Raw genomic sequence first — 17,454 nt, 5'->3', positions numbered from 1 at the left:
TCTGTTTGTTTCATTTTAGATAAATTTCTATTGCTATGTATTCAAGTTTACTATGCTTTTCTTCTGTTGGGTCTAATCTGCTATTAATCCCATTCAGTATATGGGGTGCCTGGGTGGCTCAATCAGTTAAGCACCCGACTTCGGCTCAGGTCACTATCTTGCGGCCTGTGAGTTCGAGTCCCACATCGGGCTCTATGCTTACAGCTCAGAGCCTGGAGCCTGCTTTGGATTCTGTGTCCTCCTCACTCTCTGCCTCTCCCCCACTCAGGCTCTGTCTCTCTCTCTCTCTCAAAAATAAATAAAACTTCAAGAAAAATTTAATCCCATTCAGTACATTTTTCACCATAGATATATTTCTCATATCTAGGGTTTATTCTTAATATCTCCCATTTCTCTACTTACTATGCTCCATCTTTCCTTTAGGTTCTTATACTTATGGAATAGAGCTATAATAACTTTTAATGTCCTTGTCTACTAATTCTGTCTTTGTATAAATTAATATCCATGTCATTTCTGGGTTTGCTTCTATTGATTGATTTTTTTCCTCATCACTCATTGTATTCTCCTGCTTGTTTGCATGCCTAGTCCTTTTTCACTGGATGCCAGACATTGTCAATTTTACCTTCTTAGGTGCTATTTTTTATCCCTATAAATATTTTCTTGAACCTTATTCTGGGAAGTGGTTAAATTACTTGGACATAGTTTGATGTTTTCAAAGCTTCTTTCAGGCTTTGTTAGGCAGGATGAGCAGCCTTTAATTCAAAGCTAATTTTGCCACACTACTGAGGCAATAACATCCTTTTCATCCAAGGATTATTCCCTCTGTTCCTATCCTGGAGTAGTTTCCACATGCTCAGGTGCTGATCAGTACTCAGCTGAGGACTCTTGGGGGCCTTCTCTAGGAGCTCTCTCCCTGTGTGACACTCCTCTCCCTGCTACTGTGCCTGGGAGCTCAAGATGCCATGGCCCCCTCGGACACTCAAGGCCCACAGAGATTCCCACTCTCTAAATCGCACCGTGGAAACTCTCTCCAGGCAGTAAGCCAGGACAATCACAGGGTTCACTTCATTTGTTCTCCCAGTCTCAGGGATCACCGTCCTCTGCTGCCTGGCACACAGCGCCTGAGAACAGTTGTTTTCTGTGTTTTGCCTCTTTTTAAAGTTGTGCCAGATGTGAGGAGGGTAAATCTAGTTCCTTCTCAATCCATCTTGGTCAGAAGTGGAAGTCCAGTTTTTCAGAACCCTGGGCCCTTGCATGTCCAGCATTCCTCTTCTGTGCTCCGTGGCTTTAGACACACACCATACAGTTGGTTCCCCTCACAGAACTCTATGTCCTGTGCCCACAGATCATAGCTGATTCCTCTTTGTATTTTTGAACTTAGCATGGCTGAAGCATAGCAGGTGCTCCACATATGCTTTGCAGAATGAATAAAACATTGTAGATAATTACACCAAAACAGAGAACAATATTCCCCGTTTTTTTTCAGAGTAGTTTATGAGCTGTTACCTGAAAAATGAGTTATAACTTAAGCATCTCTATATTCTGAAGTTCTCGTATTTCATCTCTGTGAGTCAAGTAAGTCATTAGCAAATTTCTCAGCCATTAGACACGATTCTCAACAAAAGTGGTTTAATTAGAAGTGTCTATTTGCCTTCCTTTGAGGAGGGCTGGGGATTGTTTGGCACATGACTGTGCATTTGGTTTGGTCGCATATACTGAGCATGAAATCTTTTCAATGTGTCATAGATTTTGAAAAAGCATTTGTGTATTTACAGCTCATGCTGAGCAGAATGCAACCAGACTGCCAAACATACAACCTCATTATTTGCTTCTCATGATTGCCTTCTCTGATTCCAAACAAAGGCACGCCACAATCTGTAGCTGTGCATTGTATTTCATTTCAGTCCCATGGTCTGCTCAGTGCAGATACATGGAAAACTTTACATTACATTTGTCAAGAGTTAGATCTCTGAGATTCTGTAATAGGTCCTTCCCAGGCCACACATGTTCTCTTTTGCTAAAATGTGACACCTCTCTCAGCACTGCCTTCCCCAGATCTCAGGAGCATTCTGAGCTGAAAGCTACTTGACACCTTGGTGCTTTCTTTTTTGACCTAAAATGTTAAGCTTATAAAAAACTGACATAGATAGGACCGGTGTTAACTGTAAATGCAACTAAATATTTGTGTATGAGGAAATAAGTAATAAATGTCACATATAATGATGCCAGTCAGAATGTATCATATATCACATATTATATATGTTGTATACATGTTATATACATTATACATATTATATGTCTTATGTTGTATCTACTACTTGGTAAATGGTAATCTGTTTTCCATCCCCCCCATATCTTTCCAAGTCAATGAATATCTTTTTTAATTCCCCAAAATAAAATCTTTTACAAATATTAATTTTTGTTATGTTTCCACTCTTTCTCTTTCTTTCTGGAGTGTCTATATTTTAATAAAAAACTCTTGAAGGCATAACACCTATTAGGTATTAATTACTCTCAAGTGGTGGAATTTAAAGCACGATGGGGATAGAATTTTGAGTGTTTTTAAGTTGCTGTATTCACTTCATTCATGCAGAAGGCCAGCTCTGCCATATTATGAGTAACCATAACAGTGTCATTGAATAAAAGGAGCAAAACTAGAAGAGACCATTGTAAAAATTCCAAACGTAATGTTCCACTATGTTCTAAGTGACAACTACTTTTAGTAACAGCAGTGATAGTTGTGAAACTTTACTACCTAAAGGAAAAGAGAAAAGAAAAATCTGTGGTTTGACAATTCCAACATTTTCCAATAGGCTTCTAAAGCCAACAATGAGCAATTTAATTGATTTCTTAATTTTATATTTGTATCTGGAGTTGGGGCAGTGTGCAGCCAATTTTCTTGTCTCCTTTTGGGGGAAAATATCTATCTTTGAAATAGTCTAATATAGGAGGATAAAAACATTAATGTTAAGGTCTCTTTGGTAAGATATACTAAGTTCCAAGATAGTAGGAATGACGTCTACCTCTAGTGTCTAACATGGTGCCTCACAAAGAACAGGTGCACAATACATATTTACAGAATCTAATCAAGTGTCAGTATGTTTGTAAGAGTCACTATTTGCATTTGAAAACAAAGTGTCATCTAAAAATTAATTTTTTTCTTACCCTTTTTTTTAGAATGACATTGATATACATACAAATTATACAAACACACATATCAGGGTTTCTAACCTTGATACTATTAACACTCTTTGTTGTGAGGAGCTGTCTGTGCACTGTGCACTGTGCACTATAGGATGTTTAGTAGTCTCTCTGGCCCCAACCCACTAAATGCCAGTAGCACCTTGCTCTCCTCCATGTTGTGACAATCAAAAAATATCTCTAGGGGCACCTGGGTGGCTCAGTCCGTTGAGCGTCCAACTTCAACTCAGGTCACGATCTCGCGGTCCGTGAGTTCGAGCCCCGCGTCAGGCTCTGGGCTGATGGCTCAGAGCCTGGAGCCTGCTTCCAATTCTGTGTCTCCCTCTCTCTCTGCCCCTCCCCCGTTCATGCTCTGTCTCTCTCTGTCTCAAAAATAAATAAATGTTAAAAAAATTAAAAAAAAATATCTCTAGACATTGCCTAATATCCCCTGGATGGGGGGGATTGCCTACACATACACACACATACACACAGACACATGCACACCCACATATACACACAAAGTCAGGACTGTTGAGAAACAATTACAATGACTCTTTAAAAAGACATCATTCAAGTGACATATTACTAGTAACACATCAATTCAAAGGAAAAATTACCCAGCACCTTTGTGGCTCAGTTGGTTAAGCATCTTCTGACTCTTGACATTGGCTCAGGTCATGATGTCTCAGTCATGAGATTGAGCCTGATTTGGGCTCCGCCCTGAGTGCAGAGCCTGCTTAATATTCTCTCCCTCTCTCTCTGCCCCTCTCCTGTCCTCTCTCTCTCTCTCAAAATAAATAAATAAACATTTTTTAAAAAAGGAGAAGGAGAAATTACAAGGGTGCCTGACTGTCTGAGTTGGTAGAGCATGTGAACTTGATCTCTGGGTGGTGAGTTCCAGCCACATGTTGGATGTAGAGCTTACTTAAAAAAAAAAAGAAATAAAAATAAATAGCTTTAAAAAAATAAATGAGCAAATAAAAATTAAAAGAAAATGAAAGATTACTTTAAGAAGTAGGAATATTTACCTCAATTTGCACAAAAATGGCTCGTTAATATTAACTGGGTTCTGAAAAATAAAAAGACCTATACCACGTAAAAAACAACCCCTTTGCAATAGTCATGCATTAATTTTACGCATCCAGTTATGTACTTGAACTTTAAGAAAAATATCTGAAATCAAATCGGCACCAATATCCTAGTGATTCAAGTAGACTACATTTCAATGCCTTCAAATTCAGATTCTTTCATAATTAATGGCATTCTTGTTTACTTCACTATGTAAAAGTTAATTCTCAATGATCCATGCATTGATTATTCTGGTTCTGCCAGTGACACACAGGGCCTCAGTTTCTTCATCTGCAAAATAAAGGTAATACTAATATTGACTCCTAATTGTGTTGTCAGACTTGAAAGAGTACCCACAAGTGCACAGAACAATGACTGACCCTCAGAGAACACCCGGTGAAAATAAATAATATTATTAACATCTACCAATTTGTAACGAGTTTTTCATATCAGAGGACTCATTCTTCTCTGTCTTTGCCACACATTATTTTTGGCTAATCCATCCCATCAAATTATACTAAGCAAAGTAAACTTATTTCAAGATTATCTTACATAAAATATAATTGGATATATACAGCTGTCTCACTATTCTATTAATGCTATTATTCTTTTCTCTAATATAAGTAAAAAATTAAGAATTCATGAGAAAAGGGAAGACTGGCTGGTTTAGTTGGTAGAGCAGGTGACTATTGATCTTGGGGTTGTGAGTTCAAGCCCCATGTTGGGCACAGAGATTACTTAAAACAACAACAACAACAACAACAACAAAGATTTATGAGAAAAGAACAACAGTCGCTATCCTAGATTCTCAATTTATTTCTCCCCAAGTTAAAAAGCAGTTTTAAATTCACTTTTTTCAGGTGATATGCTTTTTTTCTGTGTGAAACAAGAACAACAATAATGAGTACAATTGACACTTGAATAATATGGGTTCGAACTGCCAAGGTCCAATTATATGTGGATTTTTAAAAATAAATATAGTACAGTACTGTAAAAGTATTTCATCTCTTATACTTTTCTTACTAACATTCTTTTCTCTAGCTTACTTTATTGAAATACAATATATGATACATATACAAAATATATTAATTTTCAATGTTATCAGTAAGGCTTCTGGTCAATGGTAGGCAATTAGGAGTTAAGTTTTGGGGGAGTCAAAAGTTATATAAGGATTTTTGATTGTGCAATCCTAACTGTTCAAGGGTCAATTACTTACACAGCATTTATCCTCTTTCAGGTACTTTCCTAAGCATAAAATTTAATCCTCATCCCTATAAGATAGGTATTTTATTATGCCCATTTTACAGATGAGAAGCTGTAGCAAGACAGATTACATGACGTGCTCAAGGACATTCAGCTAATAAGTGGCAGAACTTGTGGAAGAGTCTAGGAAGTCTGAGTCTGTGCTCACAAGTGTATATGACTGAAAACAACAGCAGCAGCAAAGACACAGACATAAAATTAAAAGCTCTTTTCTCTTGACTTTTATGTATCTTCTTAAAATAATGACTTCTCATTGTCACTGTGAAGCTGAATGACAATATCCCAATTCAATCACTTATTTGCAATTGAAATGGTTAAGTGAATTTTCGGTTGCAGCCAAGGGAGCAAAATTAGCTCTCAGTCTAAAAAAAAAGCACATTGTATTACACTTAAAAATAAAGCTCTAGAGGGTGGGACAGCAGCAAGATGGCAAAATAGGAAGCCCCAGGGCTTTGTTCCCCACAGAGACACCAACTTAACAACAACATCCAGATCAAACTGCTTTTGTCAGACTTCCAGAAACTAGTTAAGAGTCTGTAGTACCTAGGCTAAGACAAAGCCAAGAGAGCCACAGTGAGGTGTGTAGGAAAGTTTGTTCCATTTTGCCTGCCCTCACTTCTTCCCTGCCCACCCCACTCACCCTACAGTATGGTGCAACTGGGAGAAAATTCCCGAAGACCAGTTTTTCGTTCAGGAAGGAAAGAGAAGATTGGAACATTTGTCTAAAGATTTTATGGGGCTCCTTGAGGGAATATTCTGTCTCACTTGACTAAGTGCTGATGCGAACTAGTGACATAATTGCTTGCTAGGTTGGGGGCCATTGAGAAGAAAGGCAAGCATCAAGATGTTGTAGCAGTAGGGAGACTGCAGTACCTCAGGCAGACACCGGCAGGAGAAGAGATTACACTCTTATGAAAAGAAATAGGAAAAAGACTTATTAAGTAAACAATCACATGGAAAAGCTCAGAGGAGACATATCTCTAGAGAAATTTTGAGACGTCCCAGAATCTTTACTGGGTTGATTAGTGATGGTCTTCCCCTGCATAGAGGCAGTCTATAAAGACTGGGAGAAGTGACTTTTTTCAAATGCCAAAATCTCGACAAAAGATCACAAGGTACACAAAGAAATAGGGAAACATGGTCCAATCAAAAGACCAAAATAAATCTCCAGAAACTGACTCTAACGAACCAGAGATTAATGGACTACCTAACACAGAATTCAAAATAACTATCTTAAAGATGCTTAATAAGGTAAAAGAGAACACAGACAAACAAAATCAGGAAAATGATCATAAAATGAGAATATCAATAAGGAGATAGAAACTATAACAAAAAAAATAGAAATTCTTAAACTGGAAAATACAATAACTGAATTAAAAAATTTACTAGAGGGGTTTAACAGCAGACTTGATAAAGCTGAAGGAAGAATCTGTAAACTTGAAGATATTGAAATTATTTTTTAATGTTTATTTTATTTTTGAGAGAGAGAGAGAGAGACAGAGACAAAGGGAGGGGAAGAGAGAGAGAGGGAGACACAGGATACAAAGCAGGTGCCAGGCTCTGAGCTGTCAGCACAGAGCCCAATGTGGGGCTCGAACTCACAAACTCATGAGATCATGACATGAACCAAAGGTGGCGCTCAACCGACTGAGCCACCCAGGTGCCCCATGAGATATTGAGACCCTCCCCAGAAGACCAGTGCAGCCCCTGCCCACACTACATCCCTAAATCCTGGAGTTTTAAAAGTCAGAAGGCTTAGCTGGGACAGAGGCAGGAGGGCACTGTACTGCTCCTGGAGAGAAGGCAGGCAAACAACCCAGAGGCAGACCTCATGAAAACCACCATCTCAAAAACACTAAAACACACAGCAGGGAGATTATTCGCTCTTCTGGGAGTGCTTCCCTGAGAATAGGAAGCATGGAGACCCCTCTCCCAGGATGAAGGAGCTGGCTGGCACCATCATCCTCCCCTGCCCCTCAGCATAAACACAGAATCACCTTCAGTAAACAGCACAGCACTGACACTGGCTGCCTAACTTGCTTGCGCCAGGTAACAGCCCACTGCTCTCTATTGGTACTGCCCAGTAAAGTGTACCTCAGTCCCAGCACAACAACCCCCCCACCCTAGAAGACCAGCAGAAACCTCCTGCTCACACCACATTTCTCAACATAAGAGTTTTTGGCAAGGCTTCAGTACTTGTGGAAGTAGCATCAGGTCTCAGTTAACAAGCACACCAGAGAAAACCAAGTTAAAATTCGCCACATTCTGGCCAAGGGCCAAACACTGCCCACTGCAGGCAAGGAGAGCCTCTGTAGATGACTAACCTAAGAGACAGAGCAGCCAAAACACAATAGCAGAGTACATGCAGCACACACCAAAGATATTCCCTGAAGCACCAGGCCATGGACACTATATGACCTCTTCTTCATAAAGCCATAACTCTCAGGAGCAGGAAACATAATGGGCTTTTCTAACACACAGAAGAAGACAGAGATTTAGACAAAATGCCAAGACAAAGGAATTCATCCAAATGAAAGAACAAGATAAGGTCATGGCCAGAGATTTAAGCAAAACAGGTATAAGTAATATGCCTGATGGCCTGATGGAGAATTTAAAGATACAATCATAAAGATACTTGATGGGCTTGAGAAAAGAATAGAAGGCTTCTGGGAGTCCCTTACCACTGAGATAAAAGAGATAAAAACAGTGAGTCAGAAATGAAAAATACAATAACTGAGATTCAAAACAGACTGGATGCAATAAACACAAGGATGGAAGAAACAGAGGAATGAATAAGTGGTATAGAAGATAGAATAATGCAAAATAATGAAGCTCAACCAAAGAGAGAAAGAAGAATTATGCAACACAAAAATAGACTTAGGGAACTCAGTGACTTCATCAAACATAATAACAGAAGTCCCAGAAGAAGAAGAGAGAAAAGGGGGCAGAAAATTTATTTGAGGAAATCATAGCTGAAAACTTTCCTAATCTGGAGAAGGAAACAACCATAGAGATCCAGGAGGCACAGAGAATTCTTATCAACATCAACAAAAGCAGGCCAACACCAAGACATACTGTAATTAAATTTGCAAAATGTAGTGATAAAGAAAAACATCCTAAAAGCAGCAAGAAAAAAGAAGTCCCTACCTTACAAGGAAGGACCTATAAGGCTAGCTGCAGATCTCTCCACAGAAATTTGGCAAGCCAGAGGGGAGTGGCATAATATATTCAATGTGCTGAAGTGGAAAATTCTGCAGCCAGCTCTATCCATCAAGGCTATAATTCAGAATAGAAGGAGAGATAAAGAGTTTCCCAGACAAACAAAACCTAAAGGAGTTCATGACCACTAAACCAGACCTACAAGAAATATTAAAGGGGACCTCTGTGAGTGGAAGGGAAAGAACGAAAGTGACAGAGACAAGAAAGGAACAGAGATCTCTAGAAACAATGTCAAAACAAGTAATAAAATGACACTAAATATATATCTATCATTAATTACTCTGAAGGTAAATGGACTAAACACTCCAATCAAAAGACACAGGGTGTCAGCGTGGAAAAAAAAAAGCATGACCCATCTGTATGTTGCTTATAAGACGGTCATTTTAGACCTAAAGATTGAAAATGAGGGGATGGAGAAACATTTATCATGCAAATGGAAATCAAAAGAAAGCTGGAGTAGCAGTACTTACACCAGAAAACTAGACTTTAAATCAGAGACTTTAACAAGAGACAAAGAAGGACACTACATCATAATAAAGGGGACTGCCCAACAAGAAAATCTAACAATTGTAAATATTTATGCACCCAACGTGAAAGCACCCAAATATATAAATGATTAATAACAAACATAAAGGAACTCATTGATAATAATACATAATAGTAGGAGACTTTAACAACCCACTTACATCAATGAACAGATCACCTAAGCAGAAAATTAACAAGGACACAATGGCTTTGAATGGAGAGCAACACACAGAGGAATGAAACTGGATCACTTTCTTTAATTTTTTTTTAATATTTGTTTTTGAGAGAAAGAGACAGAGTGCAAGTGGGGGAGGGGAAGAGAGAGAGGGAGACACAGAACTGGAAGCTGGCTCTAGGCTCTGAGATGTCTGCACAGAGTCCGATGCGGGGCTTGAACTCACGAACTGAGATCATGACCTGAGCCAAAGTTGGATGCTTAACCGACTGAACCATCCAGCCTCCCTGAAACTGGCTCACTTTCTTACACCATACACAAAAATAAATTCAAGATGGATAAAAGACCTAAATGTGAGACTTGAAACCATTAAAGTCCTAGAGACGAACACAGGCAGTAACCTCTTTGATCTTGGCTATAGCAACTTCTTACTAGTTATGTCTCCTAGGGCAAGGAAAACAAAAGCAAAAATAACTACTGGGACTTCATCAAAATAAAAAGCTTCTGCACAGTGAAGGAAACAATCAACAAAACTAAAAGGCAACCTACGGAATTGGAGAAGATACTTGCAAGTGACATATATGATACAACATTAATACCCAAAATATTTAAAGAACTTATCAAACTCAACACCCAAAAACCAAATAATCCAATTAAAAATGGGCAGAAGACAGGAATAGACATTTTTCCAAAGAAGGCATTCAGATGGCCAACAGACACATGAAAAGATGCTCAACATCACTCATCATCAGGGAAATACAAATCAAAACTACAATGAAATATCACCTCACACTAGTCAAAAGGACTAAAATTAACAATGCAGGAAATTACAAGTGTTGGCAAGCATGTGGAAAAAGGAGAACCCGTTTACACTGTTGGTGGGAATGCAAACTGCTGCAGGAACTCTGGAAAACAGTATGGAGGTTCCCCAAAAAGTTAATATAGAACTACCCTATGACCCAGTAATTGCACTACTAGGTATTTACCCAAAGGCTACAAAAATACTGATTCGAAGGGACAAATACACCCCAGTGCTTAAAGATGCACCATTAACAATAGCCAAATAATGGAAAGAGCCCAAATGACCATCAACTGATGAATGGATAAAGAAGATGCAGTATATATACACACAATGGAATACTACTCAGCCATCAAAAAGAATGAAATCTTGCCATTTGCAATGACATGGATGGAGCTAGAGAGCATTATGCTAGCAAAATAAGCCAATCAGAGAAAGACAAATACCATATGATTTCACTCATATGTGGAATTTAGGAAACAAAACAAAGGACCATAGAGGGGAAAAGAAAAGAGGAAAACCAAGAAAGAGAGTCTAAATGACAGAGAATTAAATGATGGCTACCAGAGGGGAGGTGGGTGGGGCAATGGGTTAAATAAATGATGGGGTTTTTTTTTAATGTTTATTTATGTTTGAGAGAGAGAGAGTGCACGCACCAGCACAAGTGGGGGAGGGGCAGAGAAAGATAGGGAGACAGAATCTGAAGCAGTCTCCAGACTCTGAGCTGACAGCAGTGAGCCTGATGTGGGGCTTGAACTCACACACCATGAGATCATGACTGAAGCCAAAGTTGGACGCTCAACCAATTGATCCACTCAGGTGCCCCTAGGTGATGTGTTTTAAGGAGTGTACTTGTGATGAGCACCAGGCGCTGTATGCAAGTATTGAATCACCATATTGTACACCTGAAACTAATATTACACTGTATGCTAACTAAATGGAATTTAATAAAAACTTGGAAAAAAAAAAAGGATCACTGATTGTCTTCTGTCAGATTCCTCCACAGTGTTAGCAGTAGTTGTTATGCTTTTTATTTGTTTAGTAACTATTTGTTGAAATAAAAAAAACTGTCAAAAGTCACAGATAAAGAGAGGATCCTAAAATTAGCAAGAGAAAAGTGATTTGTCATCTGTAAGGGAGCATCTTTAAGATTACTAGTGAATTTCTCAGCAGAAACCTTATAGAATAGAAGGGATTGTGATGATTTAATCAAGGTATGTAAGAAAAAACTACCAGCCAAGAATAATATATTTAGCAAACTCCTTCAAAAATGAAGGAGAAATTAAGATTTTCCTAGATAAACAAAAGCTGGGGGAGTTTATTACCATTAAATTTGCTCTAATGTTAAAGGGAGTCCTTTAAGTTGAAATGAAAGGACACTAGACAGAAACATGAAACTATATCAAAATATAAGACTTCCTGGTAAAGATAAATATATGAACACATACAGAATTCTGTAGTATTGTACTATTGGTGTGTCAGCCACTTTTACTTCTTGTATAGAATTTAAAACATGAAAGCATAAAAAGTAACTACAAACCTATGCTAATGAATACACAATATAAAAAGATGTAATTGTGACATCAATAACATAAAACGGGTGAGGATAAACATGTAAAGGAGTAGAGCTTCATATTTACTTGAAGTTAAGGTGTTATCAGTTTAAAATAGGTTGTTATAACCTTAAGATGTTTTATACAATTGCCATGGTAACCACAAAGAAATTACCTATGTAAGTACACAAAAGGAAATGAGAGACCTACAGTTTCTGGTCCAGCATGTAAGAAGCTTAGAAGCATGTAAAGAGCTTAGAAGTTGCCACTTTCTCCTAACACATAAAGAGCTGAACAAAATGAAAAATCAACAATTCTTCTAAGATCTAGAAGAAAAGTGAGGTCACAGGGCAAATCACTGCCCCCAGGGTTGGAGAAACAGGCACATACAGAGATTCACAACTACTGGAGTAAAAATCCATGAGCAAAAATCTCAGCAGAAACCCCCAGTGCCTAAGTAGGAAAACCTGAACAGTAATTGGCAATTTGCTGGAGACTCAATGTGGACAAATATGAAAGTTAAAAACTACAGAGGAGCCCAGTCATTGGGGAGGTGGGTTCTCATCCTTTTGTGATTTTTACCCCATGGAGCTCTACTGGATTGTCACAGTGAGCACTAGGCAAAAAACCTCTCATGCCTCATGGTAGGAGGAGGAGAAAAGTATGCATTCTGAAGGACACTAGAGCATTGTTCATTTTTCTTTTTTAATGTTTATTTACTTATATTTGAGAGACAGAGAGAGATAGACAGTTGGGGAGGAGCAGAGAGAAAGGGAGACAGAGATTCCCAAGCAGGCTCCGCAGCTGTCAGTGCAGGGTCTGATGTGGGGCTCGAACCCACAAATCCTGAGATCATGACCTGAACCAAAACCAAGAGTTGGACGCTCAACTGACTGAGCCACCCAGGTGCCCCTGGACCATTCTGTTCTTCATAATAAGGACTGTCCTCAGGAGAAGCTATCTACCAGAGACTAACTTGAATCTTGAATCTAGAATCTTGAATCTTATCTAGACTAACTAGATTAGACTAACTCTATCAGAGTCTAATCTATCTAAAGGAAGGGAAACATCCATTTCCAGCTATTTCTAGACTTCTATTTGGGGGAAGAGGAATATGAAACTCTAACCCCCTCTTGCCATTTGTCCCAGGTAAGGGGGAAAAAAAACCCTAAGAAGTACTGGTCAATTTCATAGTCTAAGGGCACAGGTATACCAAAAGACTGAGGCCTAGTCACACTGCCATAAAATACTTACCCTCCCCTCAACACCTTACCATCACATTATTAATGGCCTGTTTACAGTAGTTCCTTTTGCAGTACATCATGTCTGCTTTCCAACAAAAAATCATGAAACATGTTAAAAGGCAAAAAACAGTTTGATCAGTGAAAAAACCATCAGAATCAGAGTCAGATAGGGCAGGAATGTTGAAATTAACAACCTGGAAATAAAAAAAATTTTGGTGAATATGCTAAGGACTTTAATGGAAAGAGTAAAGAATCTGCAAGAAGAGATGGATAATGTAGCAAAGAGATAGAAATTCTAAAAAAATAAATAAAAGAGAAATGCTAGAGTTCAAAAACACCATAACAGAAATGAAGAATGTAAGATGGACACTAAATTACAGATCCAGGAAGCTCAGAGAACACCATTTGGCAAAAAAACTACACCAATGCATATCATATTAAATTGCAAAAAATCAAAAGAAAGAGTATGCAGATAAGAGAGAAAAGTCTTCAAGGAAGCCAAAGGAAAAAAAAAACACCTTACACAGAGAAAATTAAAGATAAGAATTACATTTTCTCCTCAGAAATCAAGCAAGCAAGAAGAAAATGGAATGAAAATATTCAAAGTATTGAGAGAAAAACCCATCAATCTAGAATTTTATAAACTGTGAAAATATCCTTCAAAAGTGAAGGAAAAGTCTTTCTCAGAAAAACAAACATAGAATGAATTTGTTGCCAATAGATTTTTCTCATAAAAAATGTTAAAAGAAGTTCTTTGGAGTGAAGGAAAATGATATAGATCAGAAAGGAACCTATATAAAGAAAGGAATTGTATTAGATAAGGAATAAGTAAAAGAAAAATAAAAACTTTGATTTTTCTTATTCTTACTCTTATACTCTACCGACTGAGCCAGGCAGGCACCCCTGATTTTTCTTATTCTTAATTTAACTAACAGATAACAGTCAAAATAATACCAATGATGTATTCAATCATGTATGTGTAACTACTTATCATACTTATGTATAAATGAAATAAATGATAACAATCAAGAGACAGGAGGAAGGAGTTAGGAGTATTTTGTTTTCATAAGGTACTTGCACTACCAGTAAAATGTTACAGAGCTATTTGAAAGTGGACTTGGATTAGTTGTATATAGCAAGCTCTAGATCAACACTAATTAAAGTTTAAAAATTAAGTATAATTGATATGCTAATAAGGAGAAAATAGAATCTCATAAAATGCTCAGTTAAAACCATAAAGGGCAGAAAAAGTGTTAAAGATAAAAATAGGAACAAAGAACAAGAGCAACAAATAGAACACAGTAATAAATATGGTAGATATTAATCCAACTATATCAATAAGCACTTTATGTGTCAATGGTCTAGGGGTACATGAGTGGCTCAGTTGGTTAATTGTCTGACTTCAGCTCAGGTCATGATCTCCCAGTTTGTGAGTTCAAGCCCCACGTCAGGCTCTGTGTTGACAGCTCAGAGCCTGGAGCCCACTTCAGATTCTGTGTCTCCCTCTCTCTCTGCCCCTCCCCAACTTGCGCTTGCTCTCTCTCTCCCTCTCTCTCTCTCTCCCTCCCCCAAAAATAAACATTGAAATTTTTTTTAATGTCAATGATCTAAATACACTAACTAAATGACACAGATTGTTGGAGTGGATCAAAAAGCAAGATCCGGGGCGCCTGGGTGGCGCAGTCGGTTAAGCGTCCGACTTCAGCCAGGTCACGATCTCGCGGTCCATGAGTTCGAGCCCCGCGTCGGGCTCTGTGCTGATGGTTCAGAGCCTGGAGCCTGTTTCCGATTCTGTGTCTCCCTCTCTCTCTGCCCCTCCCCGTTCATGCTCTGTCTCTCTCTGTCCCAAAAATAAATAAATGTTGAAAAACAAAATTAAAAAAAAAAACCCAAAAAGCAAGATCCAACTATATGTTGTCTGCAAGAAACCCACTTAAAATATAAAGACACATATAGATTAAGAGAAAAGGTATGGACCACATGATTTCATTCAAATGGGGAATTTAACAAACAAAACAGATGAACATATTGGGGGAAAGAGAGAGAGGCAAACCATGAAACAGATTCTTAACTATAGAGAATAAACTGAGGGTGCTAGAGGGGAGGTGGGCAGGGGGATGTACAGAATGGAGAGCCCAGAGACATACTCACAAAAATATAGTTAACTAATCTTTCACTAAGAAGCAAAGGTAACACAATGCAGACAAACTGTCTTTTCAACAAATAGAGGTGGAAAAACTGGCTATCTACATGCAAATAAAAGGATCTAGACAGACCTCACATCCTTCACAAAAACTCAGAATGAATCATAGAACTAAATGCAAAATTGAGAACTATAAAACTCCTAGAAGATAATATAGAAAATCCAGATGATCTTTAGTATGCCAATGACTTTTCAAATATAACAGCAAAACACAATCCATGAAAGAAATAATTGACTTCATTAAAATTAAAAATTTCTGCTCTGTGAAAGCATCTGGGTGGCTTAACTCGTTAAGCATCTGGCTCTTGATTTTGGCTCAGGCCATCATCTCATGGTTCATGAGACGGAGCCCCATATTGGGCTCTGCAGTGATAGCATGGAGCCTGCTTGGGATTCTCTCTCTCTCCCTCTCTCTCTCTCTCTGCCCCTCACTCTCTCTCTCAAAATAAATAAACATTAAAAAAATTTCTGCTCTGTGTAACACAATGTGAAGAGAATGGGCAAACAAGGGACAGACTGGGAAAAAAATATTTGCAAAAGACATATACGATCAAGGACTATTATCCAGAACATACAAAGAGCTCTTTTAAAAAAATTATTTTAAGTAGACTCCACACACAATGTGATAATTGAACTCATGACCCTGAGATCAAGAGTCCCAGGCTCCACTGACTGAGCCAGCCAGGAACCCCATACAAAGAACTCTTAGAACACAACACTAGGAAACAAAAACTTGATTTAAAAAATAGGCTAAAGACCTGAACAGACACTCACCAAAGAAATTAAGCCGATGTCAGGTAAGTGTAAGTATATGAAAAGATGTTCAGCATTATACATCATTAGGAAACTGCAAATTAAAACAACAGTGAGACACCACTACATTCCTGTTAGAAAGGCCAAAAAAACTGACACCATATACTGACAAGGATGTGCAGCAACAGGAGCTCTCATTTATTTCTGATGGGAATGTAAAGTGATTCAGCCACTTTGGAAGACAGTTTGGCAGTTTCTTACAAAACTAAACACACTCTTACCATATGACATAACAATCGCTCCTTGGTATTGAAAATTTATGTTCACACAAAAACCTACACACAGATATTTATAGCAACTTTATGCATAACTGCCAAAACTCAAAAGCAACCAACATTTTCCTTCAGTAGGTGAATAGATAAATAAACTGCAGTGTATCCAGACAATGCAATATTATTCAGTGCTGAAAAGAAATGAGCTATCAAGACTTGGAAAGACATGAAGGAAACTTAAGTGCATAATACTAAGTGAAAGAAGCTAGCTTAAAAGGTTACAAACTGTATGATTCCATGTATGTGACATTCTTGAAAATGCCAAAGTATGGAGTCAGTGAAAAAATTAGTGGTAACCAAGAGTTAGTGGGGGAGAGTGGGATGAATTGACAAGGAATAGAGGACTTCTAGGGCAATGAAACTATTCTGTATGATACTATATTGGTGGATACATGTCATTGTACATGCCCAAACTCAGAATTTGCAGCACCAATAACGATCCCTAATGTGAATATGGCCTTTGGATGACAATATATCAGTGTAGGTTTATCAATTGTAACAATGTACCACTGTGGCGCAAGATGTCAATTGTAGGGTAACTTTCGCCTGTGTGGGGACAGGAGTATATGGGAATGCTCTGTAGTTTCCCCTCAATTTTGCTATGAACCTAAAAATGCTCTAAAAAGTAAAACTTTTTTTTCACAAAAGCATAACCTAAAAAACGATAAAAACCCAACCCCCTTGTAACAAAAAAGAAAATAAATGACAAAGCATGCCACTGCAAAAAATAAATGGAGCACAAAGAAAGGAAGTAAAAGAGGGATAGGTTCAGACATACAGAAAATAATGAACAAAATGGCAATATTAAGTCATTCCCTATCAGTAACTATTTAAATGTGAAAGTATCAAACCACAATTAAATGACATATACTGGCTGAATGGATAAAAAAATTACACACTGTCCACAAGAGACTCACTTTAGATCTAATGACATGCATAGGCTGAAAGTGAAAGGATGGAAAAAAGATATTCTACACAAATGCTAACCAAAAGACAGCAGGGGTAGCATGCTTATATTAGACAAAATATAATTTCAGTCAAAAACTCACAAGAGACAAAGGACATTATATAATAAAGGGTCAATTTGCCAGAAAGATATAATGAAAAAAAAAATATATATATATATATCTCCACCTA

Source organism: Prionailurus bengalensis, chromosome B4 (assembly GCF_016509475.1).
Source record: "Prionailurus bengalensis isolate Pbe53 chromosome B4, Fcat_Pben_1.1_paternal_pri, whole genome shotgun sequence".
Classification (NCBI taxonomy): Eukaryota; Metazoa; Chordata; class Mammalia; order Carnivora; family Felidae; genus Prionailurus; species Prionailurus bengalensis.
Note: the sequence above shows the minus strand (reverse complement) of the source record.